This window comes from Zea mays, chromosome 1 (assembly GCF_902167145.1).
Source record: "Zea mays cultivar B73 chromosome 1, Zm-B73-REFERENCE-NAM-5.0, whole genome shotgun sequence".
Lineage (NCBI taxonomy): Eukaryota > Viridiplantae > Streptophyta > Magnoliopsida > Poales > Poaceae > Zea > Zea mays.
In genome coordinates, this window is record NC_050096.1 from 149763860 (window position 1) to 149788186 (window position 24327).

Here is a 24327-nt window from a genome sequence, read left to right on the forward strand (position 1 = left end):
CAAGCGGCGCTGTTTTCTTGTCAGGTCGGTCAGTGGAGCGGCGAAGTGACTGCGGTCACTTCGGCTCTGTCGACTGAAGAGCGCGCGTCAGGATAAGGTGTCAGGCCATCCTTGCATTAAATGCTCCTGCGATATGGTCGGTTGGCGTGGCGATCTGGCCAAGGTTGCTTCTCTGCGAAGACTGGGCCTTGGGAGAGCCGAAGGTGTGTCCGTTGCTTGAGGGGGCCCTCGGGCGAGACGTGAATCCTCCGGGGTCGGCTGCCTTTGCCCGAGGCTGGGCTCGGGCGAGGCGAGATCGTGTCCCTTGAGTGGACTGAGCCTTGACCTTAATCGCGCCCATCAGGCCTTTGCAGCTTTGTGCTGATGGGGGTTACCAGCTGAGATTAGGAGTCTTGGGGGTACCCCTAATTATGGTCCCCGACAGGTAAGTAGGTAAGAGTTTGTCCAATTCTATCTAGGTTTCGTTCTACAGTCAATATTTCCTCTGATACCACTTCTGTCACACCCGGGTTTCGGGGCACCAAGACCCAGGCGCGAACATAATCACCAGGTGTGCTGGGACCAAGTCTCACACATATGATGAATCATGGCATAGGATCGAATGTCACATCTTTACTATATCATAGGGGTTCTGTACAAAATAAATAAATAATTACATTATAAGGAGACAACGGTCCAGCAACCCAAAGTTAACTGGGAGACGATGGCCTAGACCTCTCACGAACACGTCACAGCATCCTCCATGCGCCTCATCCTGCGGTACTTGTTCTTAACCTGTGGGGGGTGTGAGACAGCAAGAGTAAGCTCACATATGTTCATAGCTCAACAAGTTATGGGGAATAATGTGCATGAACTCACCAATGGTGGGAGCTCACGTGAAGTGTAAGGCTTACCAAAGAAGATGGTTGAAGCTGAGCATTGCTTTTAAAATTGGTCAAAATTTTATTAGCAATTACTAAGTATAAGTAAATACCAACCCAATTAAGTAGTAGAACAAAAGTAATAGCAACACCTACGATGCAATGCATATGACGAATTAAATTTAAGTTCCATAAATTAATCATGTGAGGGTCCGAGCCGCTCATGACCGTGAGCACGACTAGTATACCAGTTTTACACTCTACAGAGGTTGCGCATCTTTACCCACAAGTCATGTTACCCATCTACCACGGGGTTGTACGGGGCCCATACACCTCTACCAAGGAAGCGAGGCAGGGTAACACTATGAGGCCTTTACAAAGTTCCACTAGCTTCAGAAAACCCGCTACAGTTTATAGGAAGCTCCAATGCAGGGATCCCTTGCGTGACCGCCATTGCAGCAAAATCAACCAAGGACCTCCCTATACTGACCACTCCCTTACCGCCCTTGCCCGTTTCGGGTAAGGTAGTCCTCCACTAGCTTTCCTAATTAATCAGCCAAGGGCATCCCATTAAACCCTTGTGGTAGCACTGTTTTCCCGGGTGGTCGCTCCATGTTCCAATTAACATAATGATCTTATTATGAACTGTAAATTACAACTGATAACAAAAGTGTAATCATGAATAATGTATCTCCATACCCAAAACCACATATAGCACTAGCAAGTACTACCCAAAAAGTTCAGCGGTAAACAAGGCATAAAGATAGTCAAACTAGGGTGACCTATTGGGTCCCATCAAAATTAACCTATGCAGATCATTATGATTAATTAGAACATGAGTAGGTAAAAAGAAGTGATCAAGGGCACAACTTGCCTTGGACTTGAGATTCCAGGTACCAGGATGATCTTCAGGTGACTTGTGACCTCATGCTAGTCATAGCAATACAAACAAACATGGTATAGACAAAATTAACATCACACCAAACATAAGAATAAACTGTATAATAATGATCTACGCGTTGCTACGAGATCGTGGGATCGAGAACCGCTAAATTTGGGGTTACGATTATGAAATTAGGGTTTTCCGAAGATCCACGTGGTTAAGTATAGAATAGACTAAGTGCAATATTTTAACCTATATTTCATGATAAAACAAAGTTACCAGATGCTAATAAATATCATTGTGAGACTCACACAACTAGAATGGATCAAAACGGAATTACGGTTATTGAGTTATGAATTTCTGGAGTTATTTAATGCCTGGTATAGACTAATTCAAGTGAACAATTTTAATCTAAGTTTCATTGATAAACAGAGATACTAGGTGATAGATAATATTAAAACAAAATTATTGCAATTGGAATGAATCAATTTGGAGCTAAAATGAATTAAATATGAATTTCACAAGTTTCTAGCATTGTTCTTTTATAAGAAATCATTTTTCTAGAATAAATGCTGAATTTCCTCAGGCTTCTGGACTGCGAACACAATTTTAATAAAGCCCAGGGGGGTTCTCCATAAATTCCAGGACTAAACGGTAATGGTCTTAACCCATTGGTGGATTGCGGGTTGGTTATTGGATTTTGTGGGGGCTCTTCTATAAAATACCAACAGCGAAGGGGTATGAGTGAGCGGTGGCCGTTGGATCTACACGCAACGGTGCAGATTAGACTGCACAACTTCTGAACCGATACACACCCATTGCCACATGATTCTTGATCTACGGTCAGGAATGCGCCACACCAAAATAAAGCCTGAGCCCAAGGATAACCGATCAACGGTCGAGATCGAGCCGGGTTGAATAGGTACGAGTCTCTAATCCAGGTCGTTCACTAGAGATCCGGCAACCAGGGGACATCTTCCCCAACCACACACCCACGACGGTGGGGCGCCAGATGCGGCGGCGGCGCAGTCACTAGTGGCACAAAATCCCGTCTCCCGAAGCACGCACAATGGGTTGGGCCGGTGATAGTCAAAGCGGAGGATGAGGCGAACCTAGGGAGGGGCTTATTACCGGCAATGGAGATGACGACAGGCTAGGCCACGATGAAGGGCGGCCCGTGGTGGCGCACAAATCTACGGCAAGAAATCACAGACGACACCACCGATTCTGCACTGGATTTGGTTTCGGGCGAGCTTCAACAATCCCCGTTGATGCTTAACAGCCACGCGCCAAGGCCAAGCAATGGCGTGTCGTCGTATTACCCACGACGCCGAGCTCGGGTCCTTCCTGCCCTCTCTATCTCTCGGCGATGAGTCTCCTTTTTCTCTCCTTGGCGTTTGGCTTGCGACGACTATGTATCAGGGTCACGGGCGCTCACATTTTATAGTCCAGGTGGGGAATCCGCGTGGACAAAACCGAGCATCCCGACGAGGTTGGTGCGATTCCTGAGCGCGCGCAATTCTGTTACGCAGATTGGGAGATCAATCTATGGTTTGTTACGATTCACCACAGATAGGGAATTCGGGTTTTATGGCCGCTATTGCCGGAAGTCCGAGCAGGAGCGGAAACGGCCACCGAGATTTCCGCCGCATTCTGTTGCGACGTTCAGCCAGAGCCGCTCCGCGCGGGGAAGAGGGAGATGACAAGTAGGGCCCACATGGCGGTGACGGTACTCCAGCGCACTATTACCTGATGAGTGACCGACCATGCAGCCCCATTCTCCAGTGCCCGACGCGCACGCCAGCGATTTGGGCCGAGCGCGGGGTGCAGGAGAGTGGGCCGAGAGGAGTATGTGGGCCGCGGGAATAGGAATTCGGTCCAGGCACTAGTTTGTTTTTTTATGATTTCTTTTTCAAACTTTCAATTCCTATTTCAAATTCAAACACGATTCAAAATTTCAATTTCAAACAAAATTCTAATGTGGACATAATTCCTAACTTCATATTTATTATTATTATTATTTATCTTCCTCCTCACCATTTAATTCAAAAAGAACCAAATGATTATCGTAATTACCTTTCTCAAACCTTTTCAAATCCATGTTTGATCTTCAAATTTCCAAGTGTCCAAATTCATATTAATGTGAATATAACTTCTATTGTTTATTTATTCATAGGAGGAATAAATTGTTTCCCTTTTTTTTTAAAAAAAATATTCCTTTTTCATATTTTTTTCTCATTCCCTAATTCCCAAAGCATTATAATACTGTATTTGTTGATTTATTATATATATATTTCTACAAATTTTGGGTCTTACACTTGAGAAGGCCCATGGCGATGAGGCTAAAGCTCCAGAAAGAGGGAACGACATCGAGTGTCGATGCCACGGAGTACCGCAGTCTCATCGAGAGCTTGAGGTACCTGTGCAACTCTAGGCCCAATTTGGCCTACTCCGTTGGTTATCTCAGCAGGTTCATGGAGGCGCCACGATAAGAACACCTCACTGCTGTGAAGCGAGTGCTTCGCTACGTGGCTGGCACGGTGCACTGGGGCCTGCACTACCGCCCGACTGGAAGGAAGGGAGCGCCGCCCGTTTTGACAGGGTACTCCGATAGCGATCTCGCAGGCGACATCAACAACCGCAAGAGCACAAGTGGGCTCATCTTCTTCCTCGCTGGTGGACCGGTTGCCTGGCAATCGGCAAAGCAGAAGGTGGTCACCCTGTCTTCCTGCGAAGCAGAATATATCGCGGCTGCTGCGGCTGCGTGCGAGGCAGTTTGGCTATCATGTTTGTTGGCCGAACTCGTCGGAGGAGCTGTGCTCGCACCCAAGTTGAAGGTGGACAACAAGTCTGCCATAGCACTAATAAAGAACCCTGTGCATCATGACCGAAGCAAGCATATAGATGTGAAATTTCATTTCATCTAGGAATGTTATGACAGGAAGTTGATCAATGTCGACTTCGTCGGTACTGAGCACCAGCTGGGCGACATTCTCACAAAGGCGCTCGGTCATACTCAGTTCCAGGAGCTCCGTGGCAGGATTGGCATGGAAAAACTTGTATAAATCTACTCCAGGGCTTAGGAGGAGATTGTTATGGTAAGCCCAGGATTAGCGTTTCTTTCTTAGCAAGTAGATTAACACGTAATCACCTTCCAGGTGTCGTGATTTACTTACCATATACAACTGCATGTATTTTCTTTATATGAAGATAAATAGCAATAGAAAACGCTGTCGCATACATCACCAAACTCATTGTGTCCTCTGTGTCTTTCAAGTGCGTTATACCCCTCGCCGGAGTTCTAACAAGGATGCCCTCGTCGATGCGGTTTACGAGGTACGATGGGAGCGACGACCAGTCCGCCATTGTAGCAAGGTGCACAAGCACACAGAGTTCACGGTTGCGGGACGAATTGAATACATTGGAGGCTTCAGAGCTAAGATTGGGGGAAAGGGTTTGTGGAGAGGTTAATATAAATGATTTGTCTTCCATGCATTAACTCATCATGGAACTCCAAACGTCCACCCGGCACGGCGGTGCCACCAATACTCCAATTCTTGGGAACATGCGGCATGAGCACGCCATCCGAGTTGTTTGTATTTATTATGAGGGGCGATTGTTGAGCTCCAACGACCCACGTAAATTCTTGTAAATATACTGCAATTGGGTCGTATATATGCCACCCTGCTTGGCTTTGAAAGGGACCATATATCAGGGATATTTGGTTTCCATCTTCTAAACTTTAGTGACTAAATTTTAGTTATTTTTAGTCCCTAAAACACTAAATGGGGTCATTAAAATTGGTCATCCAAATAAAATTTCTAGGGACTAAAATTTAGTCATTAAGGTTTAGAAGAGTGACTAAAGAAACCAAACAACCCCACCAAAACGGTTCTCCAAGCACAAAAGACAACTAAGACACTATTATACAATGGAGTGTCTACAAATATAGTTTATTAATAAATATAGAAGTAAATGTGCTTGTACAACATTGGATCGATACAACAGACGACAAATTCATATAGTGGGAAGTGAGGCATCTGTTAGTACTTGGGTTACGAGCTAGAGGCATCTCTTTACAGAGAGACGGCTCCACGATTTTTTTGCAAATACCCCCTTTAAACACCTCAAGAGCCTCTACATTAAACACCACTATACATGCCCTTAGTCTAAGGTAGTTTAAGGATATGTGAAACCTCATTTAATACCTTACTCTTGAAATGTATTTAGAGAGTTAAATAAAAAAATAAGAGGGAACCTTTTCAAAAAAGATTGTCTCTATACAACTCTTCATATATATACTATATTTGTTCTCGAATATTTATCGTCTGCTAGTTTTTTTTAACTAAACCATGAAAATAAAAAAGAATAGAGTGAGTACTTCCTCCGATGTCCTATTATTTTGTGGACAACGACACGGTCTCCAAAAATATAGCTTTTACCGATGCTTTTTTTGTTAACTTGTAAGAAAGAGGTGATATTGTCCTTTTCTATCTCAAGGGTAGGACCTTATAGAGGAGATATGTTTTCTACTAGGAGAGAGAGAGAGAGAGATTCACCCCCAGGTTGTTGTGGTGGGTCCTCCGTAGGGTCGTGTGTAGCCGTACTCCCGGTATAACGTCGTATGTTACTCCGGCTCCTATAGCGAGTCCATCGCAACGTCTTTGTAGTGGTGCGCAGCGGGTCCCACTGATCAGTCTCATTCACTCTTCGTCACCTGTCAGCGTGCGTAGGTATACACTCGGTATGGTGTGTTGTTTCGTCCTTCCGATGTATGGGTTACTATAAAGACCCCAGTGCCCATTTGGTGTGTTGTGCGTATGTACAGACGTGGCTGGATGGTGACGCGTCTCATCGTAGCTGACGTAGATTAGTAGCGTTGGACTCAGATCTTTGCCTCGCCGGGTTGCTCGACGGTGAGTTAGTCGTCCGGAGCTGATTGGCGGAGAGTTTGTCATCAAAGATGGTCATCGGAGTTGGTCATCAGAAAGCTAGTCAGTCGGTCTTCCTCGCAGAGTTGGTCGGCGGAGTTAGTCATCGGAGGGTTGGTCAGTCGGCCCGTCTCGCAGAGTTGGTCGATGGAGTTGGTCGGTGGAGTTAGTCATCGGAGTTGGTCATCGAAGAGTTGGTCAACCAGTCCGTCTCGCATAGTTGGTCAGTGGAGTTGTTTGGTGGAGTTGGTCATTTTTGAAGGGGCTATTTTGGGTACCCGGTTCCCGAGTACTCGATAGCATCCCTCGAGCCTTTGTGTAACACCTTGGAGTTGCATAGAGGCTTTCGTTGAGGCCCAAATTCTTGGGTGCGCACAAGCGCATCTACTAGATGTAGCCCCCAAGCAATGTATGTGGATTGCTTAGGGTTTTTTCAGTACTCAAACAATTTAGGGGTGGACCCTTTCTGCGATGGTCGTCACGCGCAGAGCGTGAGTCCCCTTAGTGTCGGAGCGAGGCGTAGTCTTGGGTGATGATCCTCTAGGCGTAGTCTTGAGTTTGCTTAGTGCCAAATCTCACAGGAGACCACTTTGACTTCTATTCCATCCACTCCAGGCATGATTACGTATCAGTGTGCCGACCCAGCCTCGTCGTTGGGAGAAATCTCCGTCTCGCTCAAGCCCAGCCTCGGCCAACAGCACCAACAGAGAAACGCACGACACGCTTGCTCTCCCATGAACCCCACTGAAGAAAGGAAGGCTACAAAAACCACAAGGCCGGTGTCCAATCTGCTTTTTGCCTTCCCAGATGACGCACATGCCAGATTACCACATACTTTCCACCATGCCGAACGCTATTTCAACCACTACGACTCGACATACTTATAAACGTCTCATCTGCACCCCTACACGAGATGGGCTCGGGCATGCTTCCGAGCCCCCCAACCCAGCCTCGACTCTCTACTTGGTCAATGTGTAGGTTACAGGGATCAGACATCCTTCTCCTTACCAAAGACGACACCAAGGAGAAGGGTCATCCCACCGACCATACTGCTACAGGGGCTCGGATTCATCTCCTCTTATCACAACAATCACGCGACAACCCTTGTACTCCTGGGCTTCCCCCTTGCGACTATAAAAGGAGGAGTCTAGGGTCTCTAGGACAGAAGGAAGACAACACTTGACCGCTCACTCCACTCCTGATATTAGCACTGACCTTAATCATACTTAGAGACTCAGGACCTGCTCCCTTTCTTGACTAACTTGTATCCCCTACTATGTGTACCTAGGTGCAAGATAATATATGTCTCATCCCCTTGCTGGAAGTAGGGACTTCTCTTGTTCAAAATAGGACAATGTCTTCTTGCATCACCTATGAGGACAGCAGCACGCAGCACAAATTCACCTGTTGGTTAGGACTCTCGAGTCAAAACACCGTCATGTTTAATACCTATAAATATTCCAAAGGCTCATGACCAATAAACTAAAAAGAATGGTAGCTAACTGAACAAATGCTTGTCTGAAATAATAAACTCTATAATAGACTCTAGATAACGACGCTAACTGAATAACTGTTAGATCTTTTATGGGCTTGGCCCATTTATTCAATAAACTCTATGGTGTGTAATGGTGGAGAATACAAATAGTACCATATTGGAATTCCAAGGGTCATTGGCTTGACTTATATGGTGGGAATTATTCCACTTATTTTGAGAAGTCAAAAAACGAACCAGGCCTGCCACACGCACGCGCCGCCGCTGCCGGCCGGGCCGGGCTCGGGCTCGGGCTGGGCGTGGCGTGGCGTGGCAGCAGGCGGCGAGCGGCGAGCGGGCGTGGTGTGGTTGTGTTAATTTTTAGTACTCATTAACCATGGGAGTTTCAACTCCAGGTTAAACCTTTCAGATGCCCGTCTCTTGATCTGCTGCATGCGAGACCCTTCTCCTTCAGCTCCTCTTCCGCAATGAGGTTAAAAGGGAAGAACTCCTGTCGCTTGGCACGCGAGCAGAACTCTTTCAGAATCATTGTCCAGCCGCAAGCGTGGGTATTTCCATCTCGTAACTCTGCGCGCACAGAGGAGCGAGAGGGCAGGTGCCTCCGAAGCCCTTGCCGTTCGAGACCTTGCACGTGGGATCGGCAATTAGGTTTTTGGGGAGCGTCTACGCGACTGCCCAACAACATCTTCTTCTTCCTGGCGTCTTCATCTCGCACGGATGACAAGAGAAGTTGGACAAGGATCAGGATCCTCGGAGCCCATGGGAGGGTATGATCAATTCAGTTCCTTACTGTTTTATGTTCTGCAGATTATATATGTTTCATATGTTCATCTCTGTTGTTTCGTATGTAGCCATAGATTTATCCAAACTGTTCTGTCATATCATATCATGATATGTCTAATGCCTGTTCATACTATTAAAATACCATATCTGTTTGTTTTAATTTTACAGTCATGCTGTTTATATTGCTGTCTATTTATATTCAGTTGTTCCGTCATGATGCATGTACCATGTTTATATGCTTATTATATTTATATGATTCATATGTTTTATGTTCTCATGTTCCATATTGTTATGGATATATTTGACATCATGATGTCAATGATTAATCATATTTTATATGTCATCATCATAATGTTAATTTATGGAATTAAAATAATATGGAAAATGCCTATAATTCTAACAATCCAAAAACCTAATGTTAAGCATTTTTCTATCAGAGGTTTTGCTGCTGTGTTAAAGCCTAATCCTTTTGATGGTAAAAACTTCTTGATTTGGAAAGCTAAAATGGAATTGTGGCTTACTGCAATGTCTTGTTATCATGCCGCTGAGGGCAAGCCTGCCAACTTACCTCCTAAGGATGAGGCTAAGTTTAAGGCTGAAGACAACCTCTTTCGAGGAGCTGTAATTAGCGCACTTGATACAAAATTCCAGAAAAGCTATATCATCCTTCCTATAGGGAAAGAGCTGTGGGATGCACTTGTTGGAAAGTTTGGAGTAACTGACACTGGTAGCGAGCTGTATCTCATGGAGCAGCTGTATGACTACAAGATGGTTGAGAACCGATCTGTAGTGGAATAGGCTCATGAGTTTCAGGCACTAGCTAAGGAACTTGAGCTTTTTCCTTGTCCTTTGCCTGACAAGTTTGTGGCTGGCGGTATAATCGCCAAGTTGCCACCTTCTTGGAAGGACTTTTCTACCTCTCTCAAACATAAGAGACAAGAGTTCAATGTGGAAGAGCTCATTGATACTCTTGATGTTGAGGAAAGGGCTAGAACAAAGGACAATGGAAAAGGTATTGAGACCTCTACTGCTAATGTGGTGCAAAAGAGAAACTTTCGCAAGTTTATCAAGAAGAAAAACCAGAACAAACAAGAGAACACAAATAAACCTGTTCAAACAACACAGTTTAAAAAGAAGAACAACAACAATAACAAGGGAAAGGGAGGATGCTTTGTTTGTGGCAGTGATCAACATTGGGCTAGAGAGTGCCCTGATCGCAAGTTCACACAGGACAAGAAATCAGCTAATGTTGTAACCACTGAAACTGGAAATGGAACATCTGGGTATGGTAATTCTTTACCATTTGTTCTTTCAGTTTGTAATTCACCTGAGTGGTGGATAGATAGTGGTGCAAATATTCATGTGTGTGCTGATGCCTCTATGTTCTCCTCCTACCAGGTCGGAAGGTCTGGTGCCTTGTTAATGGGAAATGGGTCGTGTGCTCATGTTCTTGGTGCTGGTACGGTCATTCTGAAGTTTACTTCCGGAAAGACGGTGCCATTGAAGAGCGTGCAGCATGTGCCCTCTACCAAGAAGAATCTCGTTAGTGCTTCTATGCTATGTCGAGATGGATACAAAGTTGTTCTTGAGTCAAATAAATGTGTTGTGTCGAAACATGGTACTTTTGTTGGTAAAGTATATGACTGCGGATGTTTGTTCCGCTTATCACTGCATGATGTGTGTAATAAAATAGTGAATTCTGTTAATTTTTCTGATGAGACAGATTTATGGCATTCACATTTTTGTCATGCAAGCTTTGGCTGTCTTATGCGATTAGCAAATCTAAATTTAATTCGTAAATTTAACTTGGTCAAAAAGTCTATGTGTCATGTGTGTGTTGAATCAAAATAACCCCACAAGCCTCACAAGGCTGCTGAGGCGAGGAATTTGGCACCTCTAGAACTTGTTCATTCTGATCTGTGCGAGATGAATAGAATTTTGACAAAAGGTGGTAAAAGATACTTTCTCACTTTTATAGATGACTCCACCAGATTTTGCTATGTGTATCTCTTAAAAACAAAAGATGAAGCGTTTAATTATTTTAAGACCTATAAAGCTGAAGTTGAGAACCAACTTGAGAGGAAAATAAAACGGTTAAGGTCCGATCGAGGTGGAGAATATTTCTCTAATGTTTTTGATGAGTTCTGCGTGGAACATGGTATTATTCATGAGAGGACACCGCCATTCTCACCACAATCCAATGGGATTGCTGAAAGGAAAAACCGCACTCTAACAGATTTGGTGAATGCCATGTTGAGTACAGCGGTATTATCCAAGGCATGGTGGGGTGAGGCGATTTTGACAACGTGTCATGTCCTGAATAGAGTTCCAACAAAGAACAAAGAAATCACACCATTTGAGGAATGGGAAAAGAGAAGATTAAATCTATCATATTTGCGCACTTGGGGTTGCTTGGCTAAAGTGAATGTGCCAATCAACAAAAAAACGTAAACTTGGGCCTAAAACTATTGATTGTATATTCCTTGGGTACTCTTTTCACAGCACTGGGTATAGGTTCTTAATTATAAAATCTGATGTGCCTGATATGTATGTTGATACTATCATGGAATCAAGAGACGCAACATTTTTTGAGAATGAGTTTCCCATGAAGAATACACATAGTGATACAAGTCATGAGACTATAATTCCCCATGAGCACGAGCTGTCTATTCCTATAGATCATGCTGAGGATCTTCACGTGCACATCCCTGAGGAGGATGACACTATAATCACTCGAAAGTGCAAGAGACAGAGGGTTGCAAAATCTTTTGGTAATGACTTTATAGTGTACCTAGTGGAAGACACACCAACTACCATTAGTGAGGCATATTCCTCTCCTGATGCTGACTTATGGAAGGAAGCAGTAAGGAGTGAGATGGAATCTATTATGTCTAATGGAACTTGGGAGGTCGTTGACCGTCCTTGTGGTTGTCAACCTATAGGCTGCAAATGGATTTTCAAGAAAAAGCTTAGGCCTGATGGTACAATCGAAAGGTACAAGGAAAGGCTTGTGGCCAAAGGATATACCCAAAAAGAGGGTGAAGATTTCTTTGATACCTACTCACTAGTTGCTCGATTGACTACAATTCGCACATTAATAGCTGTGGCAGCCTCTTATGGTCTTATCATTCATCAGATGGATGTTAAGACAACTTTCCTAAATGGAGAGTTGGATGAGGAGATCTACATGGATTAGCTAGAAGGGTTCATTGCGGATGGTCAAGAGAACAAGGTGTGCAGGTTGATAAAATCATTGTATGGCCTAAAACAAGCACCTAAGCAATGGCATGAAAAGTTTGATAATACTCTTACAGCTGCTGGTTTTGCAGTAAATGAATCTGACACTTGTGTATATTATCGGTATGGTGGGGGTGAGTCTGTTATGATGTGCCTTTATGTTAATGACATCTTGATCTTTAGATCAAATCTCAATGTGATTGAGGAAGTTAAAAATCTTCTATCGAGCAATTTCGAAATGAAAGATTTGGGAGAAGCTGATGTCATTCTAAACATCAAGCTTGTTAGAGAAGGTGATGGTGGGGTAACTCTGTTACAATCTCATTATGTGGAAAAGGTATTGAGTAGCTTTGGTTTTAGTGAATGTGATCCTGCTCCAACACCTTATGACCCTAGCATGCTATTGAGAAAGAATCGGAGAATAGCAAGGGATCAATTAACATACTCCCAGATCATTGGCTCGCTCATGTACCTTGCAAGTGCAACAAGGCCGAACATCTCATATGATGTGAGTAAGCTGAGTCGGTTTGTGTCAAAACTAGGAGATGATCACTGGCGTGCTCTTGAGAGACTGTTGCGGTATTTGAAACGTACTATGACATACGGTATTCATTATACTGGAAACCCAAAAGTGTTGGAAGGCTATTGTGATGCCAACTGGATTTCTGATGCTGATGAGCTTTATGCCACAAGCGGATATGTGTTTCTGTTTGGAGGTGGCACTGTTTCCTAGAAGTCTTGCAAGCAAACTATCTTAACGAAGTCTACAATGGAAGCAGAACTCGCAGCATTAGGCACTGCTAGGGCTGAGGCCGAGTGGCTCCATGATTTCCTATTGGATTTACCGGTAGTTGAAAAACCGATACCGACTATTTCCATGAACTGTGACGACCAAACAGTGGTTACAAAGGTTAACAGTTCTAGGAATATCATGAAGTCTACAAGGCATGTTAAGAGAAGATTGAAATCTGTCAGAAAGCTGAAAAACTCCGGAGTTATAACGGTTGATTATGTCCACACATCTAATAATATGGCAGATCAATTCACTAAGGGTCTGTCACGCAATGTGATAGAAAGTGCATCGAGCAAAATGGGTATGAGACCCATGTGAAATCTACTATAGCGGTAACCTGCTCTATGTCATCAGAGATCCCGTGAAGTAGAGTGGAGAAACAAGCTAGGAGTAGGTTGTGAGGAAAGATCCCTTCCTTAACTCATTTTTGATGCACATCTTTCCTATCTATAAGGCAGGATGGTATTGAGAGCACCTAGAGGGGGGGTGAATAGGTGATCCTGTGAAACTTGAAACTTAAGCCACAAAAACTTGGTTAAGCGTTAGTACAATAATGCCAAGTGGCTAGAGAGGAGTCTCAACAAAACACAATAACCACACGAGATCAATCACAGAGATAGCACAGTGGTTTATCCCGTGGTTCGGCCAAGACCAACGCTTGCCTACTCCACGTTGTGGCGTCCCAACGGACGAGGGTTGCAATCAACCCCTCTCAAGCGGTCCAAAGACCCACTTGAATACCACGGTGTTTTGCTTGCTTTTCTTTATCCCGTTTGCGAGGAATCTCCACAACTTGGAGCCTCTCGCCCTTACACTTGAAGTTCACAAAGAAGCACGGAGTAAGGGAGGGATGAGCAACTCACACAAGACACGAAATCAGAATGTCAACACGCACACAAGTCGCAACAAGAGCTCGCAACACAACCCGACGAGTTCACAACTCAACAAGAGCTCTAGATGCTATCACGAAGAAACAAATGCGTGGAATCGAAGTCTTGGTGCTTAGGAATGCTTTGAGTATGCTTAGTATCCTCCTCCATGCGCCTAGGGGTCCCTTTTATAGCCCCAAGGCAGCTAGGAGCCGTTGAGAGCATTCCAGGAAGGCTGATCTTGCCTTCTGTCGCCTGGCGCACCGGACAGTCCGGTGCACCACCGGACACAGTCCGGTGCGGATATCCTTCCTTATTTGGCGAAGCCGACCGTTGGGGTTTGAGAGCCGTTGGCGCACCGGACACTGTCCGGTGCCTCCTTCTAGCCGTTGGCTCGACCACGTGTCCCGCGCAGATCGCGCGGCCGACCGTTGGCCCGGTCGACCGTTGGCTCACCGGACAGTCCGGTGCACCACCGAACAGTCCGGTGAATTTTATCCGTACGCCGTTAATCATCTCCCGAGAGCGACGAGTTCGCCTATGAACGGCTCACCGGACAGTCCGGTGCACCACCGGATAGTCCGGTGATTTATAGCCGTACACCGTCGTCTAAGTCCCGAGAGCAGCAAGTTCACCAGAGTCAGCCTGGCGCACCGGACACTGTCTGGTGCACCACCGGACAGTCCGGTGCACCCAGACCAAGCTAACTTTGGCTGAACAGAGCCATCTCATTTCCAATTCAATCTTTCCTGTTTCCAGCACTTAGACACAATACATTAGTCCATAAAACAATGTACTAAGTTTAGAAACATACCTTTTGACATGATTTGCACTTTGTCCACCACATTGCATAGATCAACACAAAAACACTTGTGTTGGCACTCAATCACCAAAATACTTAGAAATGGCCCAAAGGCACATTTCCCTTTCAATCTCCCCCTTTTTGGTGATTTATGCCAACACAACATAAAGTGACTAGAACAGGTGCAATATCAATGCAAATGAAAACCAAAAGTTGTTTTGAATCAAATTTGGCATATATGGATCACTCTTTGCCACCACTTGGTTTGTTTTTTGCAAATCAAACTCAAATTTCTATCTCTAAGTCAAACACACTTGTTAAACATAAAGAGAGTCATTCCAAGAGAAATTGATTCAAGATTCAAAAACTCCCCCTTTTCCCATAATCAACGCTCCTCCCCACAAGAAGCCAACTTTTGACAAGAGAGACAATAAAAGAGTTTTGACAAACCAAAAACTCTATTCTACTATTTTCAAGAACTCTCAAGTGGTAGCTGATCCATTTATTGCTTTGGCCTTTATTTTCTCCCCCTTTGGCATCAAGCACCAAAACGGGATCAATCTTGGCCCCAGAACCCCATTGCCTTACCAAAATCTTCAATAAGAATACAAATGCAATAAGAGTACGTTAGATGAACTTGGAATAAGTTACCCTCTCATCAGAGTGCAGTGGAAGTCTTTCATGGTCCAAGTCCACCTTTTCCCTTTCAAACCTCCTTTGAGGCTAAATTAAGCAAACTCAAGCACACGGTTAGTCTCAAAGGGTCAAGTTGTAACACAACTCCCCCTAAATATGTGCAACACTTGCACAAAGGACTTGTGAGGTCCGGGGAGTGATTGTACAACTTGAGCACCACAAGTAAGCAACAAAATGCATAAGGAGCATGATCAAGGCATAAACACATGTATGCTAAAAATCAATCCAAGTTCCGCGAATCTAGGACATTTAGCTCGCTACGCAGCCTGCAAAAGGTCTTCTCATCTAAAGGCTTGGTAAAGATATCGGCTAGCTGGTTCTCGGTGCTAACATAAAACACTTCGATATCTCCCTTTTGCTGGTGGTCTCTCAAAAAGTGATGTCGGATGTCAATGTGCTTTGTGCGGCTGTGCTCAACATGATTTTCCTCTATTCGGATAGCACTCTCATTATCACATAGGAGTGGGACTTTGCTCAGATTGTAGCCAAAGTCCCGGAGGGTTTGCCTCATCCAAAGTAGTTGCGCGCAACACTGTCCTGCGGCAACATACTCGGCCTCAGCGGTGGATAGGGCAACAGAAGTTTGTTTCTTAGAGTTCCATGACACCAGGGACCTTCCTAAGAATTGGCATGTCCCCGATGTACTCTTCCTATCGACCTTGCATCCAGCATAATCGGAATCTGAATATCCAATCAAGTCAAAGGTAGACACCTTTGGATACCAGATCCCGAAGCAAGGCGTAGCGACTAAATATCTAAGAATTCGCTTCACGGCCACCAAGTGACATTCTCTTGGATCGAATTGAAATCTAGCACACATGCATACGCTAAGCATAATATCCGGTCTACTAGCACATAAATAAAGTAAAGACCCTATCATAGACCGGTATGCCTTTTGATCAACAGACTTACCTCCTTTGTTGAGATCGGTGTGTCCGTCGGTTCCCATTGGAGTCTTTGCGGGCTTGGCGTCCTTCATCCCAAACCTCTTAATCAAATCTTGTGTGTACTTGGTTTGTGAGATGAAGGTCCCATCCTTGAGTTGCTTCACTTGGAACCCAAGGAAATAGCTTAACTCGCCCATCATCGACATCTCAAACTTTTGGGTCATCACCCTGCTAAACTCTTCACAAGACTTTTGATTAGTAGAACCAAATATTATGTCATCGACATAAATTTGGCACACAAAAAGATCACCATCACAAGTCTTAGTAAAAAGAGTTGGATCAGCTTTCCCAACCTTGAAAGCATTAGCAATTAAAAAGTCTCTAAGGCATTCATACCATGCTCTTGGGGCTTGCTTAAGTCCATAGAGCGCCTTAGAGAGCTTACACACATGGTCGGGGTACCGTTCATCCTCGAAGCTAGGGGGTTGCTCCACGTACACCTCCTCCTTGATTGGCCCGTTGAGGAAAGTGCTCTTCACATCCATTTGGAACAACCTGAAAGAATGGTGAGCGGCATATGCTAGCAAAATACGAATTGATTCTAGCCTAGCCACAGGAGCAAAAGTCTCCTCAAAGTCCAAACCTGTGACTTGGGCATAACCTTTTGCCACAAGTCGAGCTTTGTTCCTCGTCACCACCCCGTGCTCGTCCTGTTTGTTGCGGAACACCCACTTGGTTCCCACAATGTTTTGCTTGGGACGAGGCACCAGTGTCCAAACTTCATTACACTTGAAGTTATTGAGCTCCTCCTGCATGGCCAACACCCAGTCCGGATCTAGCAAGGCCTCTTCTACCCTGAAAGGCTCAATAGAAGAGACAAAAGAGTAATGCTCACAAAAATTCACCAATCTAGAGCGAGTAGTTACTCCCTTGCTAATATCACCCAAAATTTGGTCGACGGGATGATTCCTTTGAATCGTCGCTCGACCTTGGGTTGGAGGTGCCTGAGGTGCTTCTTCCTCTTCAACTTGAACATCCTATGCTCCCCCTTGATCATGCGCCTCCACTTGAGGTGCCTGTTCGTCATCTTGGGTTGGGGGTTGCACCATTGTTGAGGAAGAAGGTTGATCTTGCTCCAAATGTTCCTGTGGTCGCACATCGCCAATCGCCATGGTGCTCATAGCGGCCGTTGGAACGTCTTCTTCATCTACATCATCAAGATCAACAACTTGCTCTCTTGGAGAGCCATTAGTCTCATCAAATACAACGTCGCTAGAGACTTCAACCAAACCCGATGATTTGTTGAAGACCCTATACGCCTTTGTATTTGAGTCATAACCTAATAAAAACCCTTCTACAGCTTTGGGAGCAAATTTATAAGTTCTACCTTTCTTCACAAGAATATAGCACTTGCTCCCAAATACACGAAAATAAGACACATTGGGTTTGTTACCAGTTAGCAGCTCATACGCAGTCTTCTTGAGGAGGCGGTGAAGGTAGACCCGGTTGATGGCGTGGCAAGCCGTGTTCACGGCTTCCGACCAAAACCGCTCGGGGGTCTTGAACTCTCCAAGCATCGTCCTCGCCATGTCGATGAGCGTCCTGTTCTTCCTCTCTACCACACCATTTTGCTGTGGTGTGTAGGGAGCGGAAAACTTGTGCTTGATCCCTTCCTCCTCAAGGAACTCCTCCACTTGAAGGTTCTTGAACTCGGACCCGTTGTCGCTCCTTATCTTCTTCACCTTGAGCTCAAACTCATTTTGAGCTCTCCTGAGGAAGCGCTTGAGGGTCCCTTGGGTTTCAGATTTATCATGCAAAAAGAATACCCAAGTGAAGCGGGAAAAATCATCAACTATAACAAGACCATACTTACTTCCTCCTATACTTAGATAGGCGACGGGTCCGAAGAGGTCCATATGAAGCATCTCCAAGGGTCTTGATGTAGTCATCACATTTTTGGTGTGATGAGAGCCTCCCACCTGTTTCCCTGCTTGACAAGCTGCACAAGGTCTATCTTTTTCGAAATGTACGTTAGTTAGACCTATCACGTATTCTCCCTTTAGAAGTTTGTGAAGGTTCTTCATCCCCACATGTGCTAAGCGGCAATGCCACAGCCAGCCCATGCAAGTCTTAGCAATTAAGCATGCATCTAGACCGGCCTCTTCTTTTGCAAAATCAACCAAATAAAGTTTGTCATCTAGTACACCCTTAAAAGCTAGTGAACCATCACACCTTCTAAAGACAGACACATCTACATTTGTGAATAGACAATTATATCCCATATTGCATAATTGACTAACAGATAACAAATTATATCCAAGCGACTCAACTAAAAACACATTAGAAATAGAGTGCTCGGATGAAATAGCAATTTTACCTAACCCTTTTACCTTGCCTTGGTTCCCATCACCGAATATTATTGAATCTTGGGGATCCTTGTTCTTGACGTAGGAAGAGAACATCCTCTTTTCCCCCGTCATGTGGTTTGTGCATCCGCTATCGATAATCCAGCTTGTACCCCCGGATGCATAAACCTGCAAGGCAAATTTAGGCTTGGGTCTTAGGTACCCAACTCTTGTTGGGTCCTACAAGGTTAGTCACAATTGTCTTAGGGACCTAAATGCAAGTTTTATCTCCCTTGCATCTTGCCCCTAACTTCCTAGCAATCACCTTCTTATCCTTTCTACAAATAGCAAATGAAGCATTGCAAGCATGATATATTGTAGAAGGTTCATTAACTTTCCTAGGAACATTAACAACATTTCTCCTAGGCATATTATGAACAACATTTCTCCTAGCAACATTTCTATCATGCATAACATGGGAACTAGAAGCAGTCATAGCATGAAAATCAAAAGCATCATATCTTCTAAAGGCATTCTTAGAATGTCTCCTACCATGATACATGAAAGCATGGTTCTTTTGCACACTACTAGCCATAGGGGCCTTCCCTTTCTCCTTGGCGGAGATGGGAGCCTTATGGCTTGTTAAGTTCTTGGCTTCTCTCTTGAAGCCAAGACCATCCTTAATTGAGGGGTGTCTACCAATCGTGTAGGCATCCCTTGCAAATTTTAGTTTGTCAAATTCACTTTTGCTAGTCTTAAGTTGGGCATTAAGACTAGCCACTTCATCGTTTAATTTAGAAATGCAAACTAGGTGTTCACTACAAGCATCAATGTCAAAATCTTTACACCTATTTCAAATCCTAACATGTTCTACACAAGAGTTAGATTTTCTTGCTACTTCTAGTTTAGCAATTAAATCATCATTTACACCTTTTAAAGTAGAAATGGTTTCATGACAAGTAGATAGTTCACAAGAAAGCATTTCATTCCTTTTAACTTCTAGAGCAAGTGAATTTTGTGCACTAACAAATTTATCATGCTCTTCATATAAAAGGTCTTCTTGTTTCTCTAAGAGTCTATCCTTTTCATTCAAGGCATCAATCAATTCATTAATTTTATCTATTTTAGTTCTATCCAATCCCTTGAACAAACTAGAGTAATCTATTTCTTCATCACTAGACTCATCATCACTAGAAGAATCATAAGTAGTACTGTCTCGAGTACATACCTTCTTCTTCTTCGCCATGAGGCATGTGTGACGCTCGTTGGGGAAGAGGAATGACTTGTTGAAGGTGGTGGCGGCGAGTCCTTCATTTTCGGAATCGGATGACGAACAATCCGAGTCCCACTCCTTGCCAAGGTGTGCCTCGCCCTTAGCCTTCTTGTATGCCTTCTTCTTCTCCCTCTTGCTCCCTTGTTCCTGGTCACTATCATTATCGGGACAGTTAGCAATAAAATGACCAATCTTACCACATTTGAAGCATGAGCGCTTCCCCTTTGTCTTGGTCTTGCTTGGCTGTCCCTTGCGACCCTTTAGCGCCGTCTTGAAGCGCTTGATTATGAGGGCCATCTCTTCATCATTGAGCCCGTCCGCCTCAACTTGCGCCACCTTGCTAGGTAGCGCCTCCTTGCTCCTTGTTGCCTTGAGAGCAATGGGTTGAGGCTCATGGATTGGACCGTTCAATGCGTCGTCCACGTACCTCGCCTCCTTGATCATCATTCGCCCGCTTACGAACTTTCCAAGGACTTCTTCGGGCGACATCTTGGTGTACCTGGGATTTTCACGAATATTGTTCACTAGATGTGGATCAAGAACAGTAAAGGACCTTAGCATTAGGCGGACGATGTCGTGATCCGTCCATCACGTGCTTCCGTAGCTCCTTATTTTGTTGATAAGGGTCTTAATCCGGTTGTATGTTTGGGTTGGTTCCTCGCCCCTTATCATCGCGAATCTTCCAAGCTCGCCCTCCACCAACTCCATCTTGGTGAGTAAGGTGACGTCGTTTCCCTCATGAGAGATCTTGAGGGTGTCCCAGATCTGCTTGGCATTGTCCAAGCCGCTCACCTTATGGTACTCGTCCCTGCACAAAGAGGCTAACAACACAATAGTAGCTTGTGCATTTTTATGAATCTGTTCATTAATAAATATAGGACTATCCGAGCTATCGAATTTCATTCCATTCTCAACAATCTCCCATATGCTTGGATGGAGAGAGAACAAGTGACTACGCATTTTGTGACTCCAAAATCCGTAGTCCTCCCCATCAAAGTGTGGAGGTTTGCCAAGAGGGATGGAAAGCAAATGTGCATCTGAGCTATGCGGGATACGCGAATAATCGAAAGAAAAGTTTGAGTTAACCGTCTTTCGTTTGTCGTAGTCGTTGTCGTCGTTGTCCTTTTGGGAAGAAGTGGACTCATCGCTGTTGTCGTAGTAGACAATCTCCTTGATGCGTCTCGTCTTCTTCTTCTTCCCATCTTTGCGTCTGTGGCCCGAGCCCGAGTCGGTAGGCTTGTCATCCTTTGGCTCGTTGACGAAGGACTCCTTCTCCTTATCGTTGATCACGATTCCCTTCCCCTTAGGATCCATCTCTTCGGGCAATTAGTCCCTTCGTGAAGAGAACGGCTCCGATACCAATTGAGAGCACCTAGAGGGGGGGGGTGAATAGGTGATCCTGTGAAACTTGAAACTTAAGCCACAAAAACTTGGTTAAGTGTTAGTACAATAATGCCAAGTGGCTAGAGAGGAGTCTCAACAAAACACAATAACCACACGAGATCAATCACAGAGATAGCATAGTGGTTTATCTCGTGGTTCGGCCAAGACCAACGCTTGCCTACTCCACGTTGTGGCGTCCCAATGGACGAGGGTTGCAATCAACCCCTCTCAAGCGGTCCAAAGACCCACTTGAATACCACAATGTTTTGCTTGCTTTTCTTTATCCCGTTTGCGAGGAATCTCCACAACTTGGAGCCTCTCGCCCTTACACTTGAAGTTCACAAAGAAGCACGGAGTAAGGGAGGGATGAGCAACTCACACAAGACACGAAATCAGAATGTCAACATGCACACAAGTCGCAACAAGAGCTCGCAACACAACCCGACGAGTTCACAACTCAACAAGAGCTCTAGATGCTATCACGAAGAAACAAATGCGTGGAATCGAAGTCTTGGTGCTTAGGAATGCTTCGAGTATGCTTAGTATCCTCCTCCATGCGCCTAGGGGTCCCTTTTATAGCCCCAAGGCAGCTAGGAGCCGTTGAGAGCATTCCAGGAAGGCTGATCTTGCCTTCTGTCGCCTGGCGCACCGGACAGTCCGGTGCGGATATCCTTCCTTATTTGGCAAAGCCGACCGTTGGGGTTTGAGAGCCGTTGGCGCACCGGACACTGTCCGGTGCACACCGGATAGTCCGGTGCCTCCTTCTAGCCGTTGGCTCGGCCACGTGTCCCGCGCAGATCGCGCGGCCGACCGTTGGCCCGGTCGACCGTTGGCTCACCGGACAGTCCGGTGCACCACCGGACAGTCCGGTGAATTTTAGTCGTACGCCGTTAATAATCTCCCGAGAGCGACGAGTTCGCCTGTGAACGGCTCATCGGACAGTCCGGTGCACCACCGGACAGTCCGGTGATTTATAGCCGTACATCGCCGTCTAAGTCCCGAGAGCAGCAAGTTCACCAGAGTCAGCCTGGCGCACCGGACAGTCCGGTGCACCCAGACCGAGCTGACTTTGGCTGAACAGAGCCATCTCATTTCCAATTCAATCTTTCATGTTTCTAGCACTTAGACACAATACATTAGTCCATAAAACAATGTACTAAGTTTAGAAACATACCTTTTGACATGATTTGCACTTTGTCCACCACATTGCATAGATCAACACAAAAACACTTGTGTTGGCACTCAATCACCAAAATACTTAGAAATGGCCCAAAGGCACATTTCCCTTTCAGGTATTCATCTTAATGTATTCCAAGAGTCTTATAAAGTTGAGATGTTGTCCTACAGAACATCTTATGAGGAATACACCTATTAGAGTTAGACTCCTGGTCACAGTCTATGGGACTTGGGTAATCCCTAAATACTCATAAAAGGCACTAAAGTGTGACTTATATGCTTCTAAACAACGGGGATGCCCTTTTGCAGCCTAGTATCAGCAAAGGATTTGAGCGAATTTCATTTCGCACAAAACTGTCAATTCAAGGCTTAGTCCATTGTTCAGTTCTGAATGAGTGAAACTCTTATTTTAGATGGATGTTCAACTTAACAGTCTCCATCGAAACACTGGTATATCAAAGGATTGTGATTCTGATACTTCATCATTACAAACCCTAGAGTTTGGTGGTGATTGTTGGATCTTTTATAGGCTTGTCCCATTTATTCAATAAACTCTATGGTGTGTAATGGTGGAGAATACCAATAGTACCATATTGGAATTCCAAGGGTCGTTGGCTTGACTTATATGGTGGGAATTATTCCACTTATTTTGAGAAGTCAAGAAACGAACCAGGCCTGCCACACGCGCGCGCGCCACCGCCGCCGGCCGGGCCGGGCGTGGCGTGGCGAGGCGAGGCAGGCAGGCGGCGAGCGGGCGTGGTGTGGTTGTGTTAATTTTTAGTACTCATTAGCAGCGGGAGTTTCAACTCCGGGTTAAACCTTCCAGATGCCCGTCTCTTGATCTGCTGCATGCGAGACCCTTCTCCTTCAGCCCCCCTTCCGCTAGGGATGTTCCTAAAACATCCGACTTGTATCACAAATCTAATATTTTAGCATAGATATACATAGAATTTAAAGCTAATTTTTTGCAATGTTATTAAGAATATTACGAAGTATTTAAATAATTTTTTATATAATTTTTTATGTACATTATTTTCTCCCTACAATAAAAAAGGTGAAAAAACATCCGAATCCATATTCGAATAGACATCCGAATTTTATATCAATTATTTAAAAAGATATATAATGAATTTAATGTTAGTTTTTTGTGAAGATTAATAGTCTCAATGCTAAAAACAGGAATATAAATTTACATAGCAAATTCTATATGTTATTTGTTCACAATCGAAGAAACAAGACCGAAATTTTGACATCCGAATAAATTTCCGGATCCATCCCTACCTTCCGCGATGAGGTTAAAAGGGAAGAACTCCTGTCGCTTGGCACGCAAGCAGAACTCTTTCAGAATCACTGTCCAGCCGCAAGCGTGGGTATTTCCATCTCGTAACTCTGCACGCACAGAGGAGCTAGAGGGCAGGTGCCTCCGAAGCACTTGTCGTTCGAGGCCTTGTACGGGGGATCGACAATTAGGTTTTTGGGGAGCGTCTACGTGAGTGTCTAACAACATCTTTTTCTTCCTGGCGTCTTCATCTCATACGAATGACAAGAGAAGTTGGACAAGGATCAGGATTCTCGAAATGTATGGGAGGGTATGATCAATTCAGTTCCTTACTGTTTTACGTTCTGCAGATTATATATGTTTCATATGTTCATATCTGTTGTTTCGTATGTAGCCATAGATTTATCCAAACTGTTCTGTCATATCATATCATGATATTTCTAATGCCTGTTCATACTATTAAAATATCATACATGTTTATTTTAATTTTACAGTCATGCTGTTTATATTCTGTCTATTTATATTCAGTTGTTTTGTCATGATACATGTACCATGTTTATATGCTTATTATATTTATATGATTCAAATGTTTTATGTTCTCATGTTCCATATTGTTATGAATATATTTGACATCATGA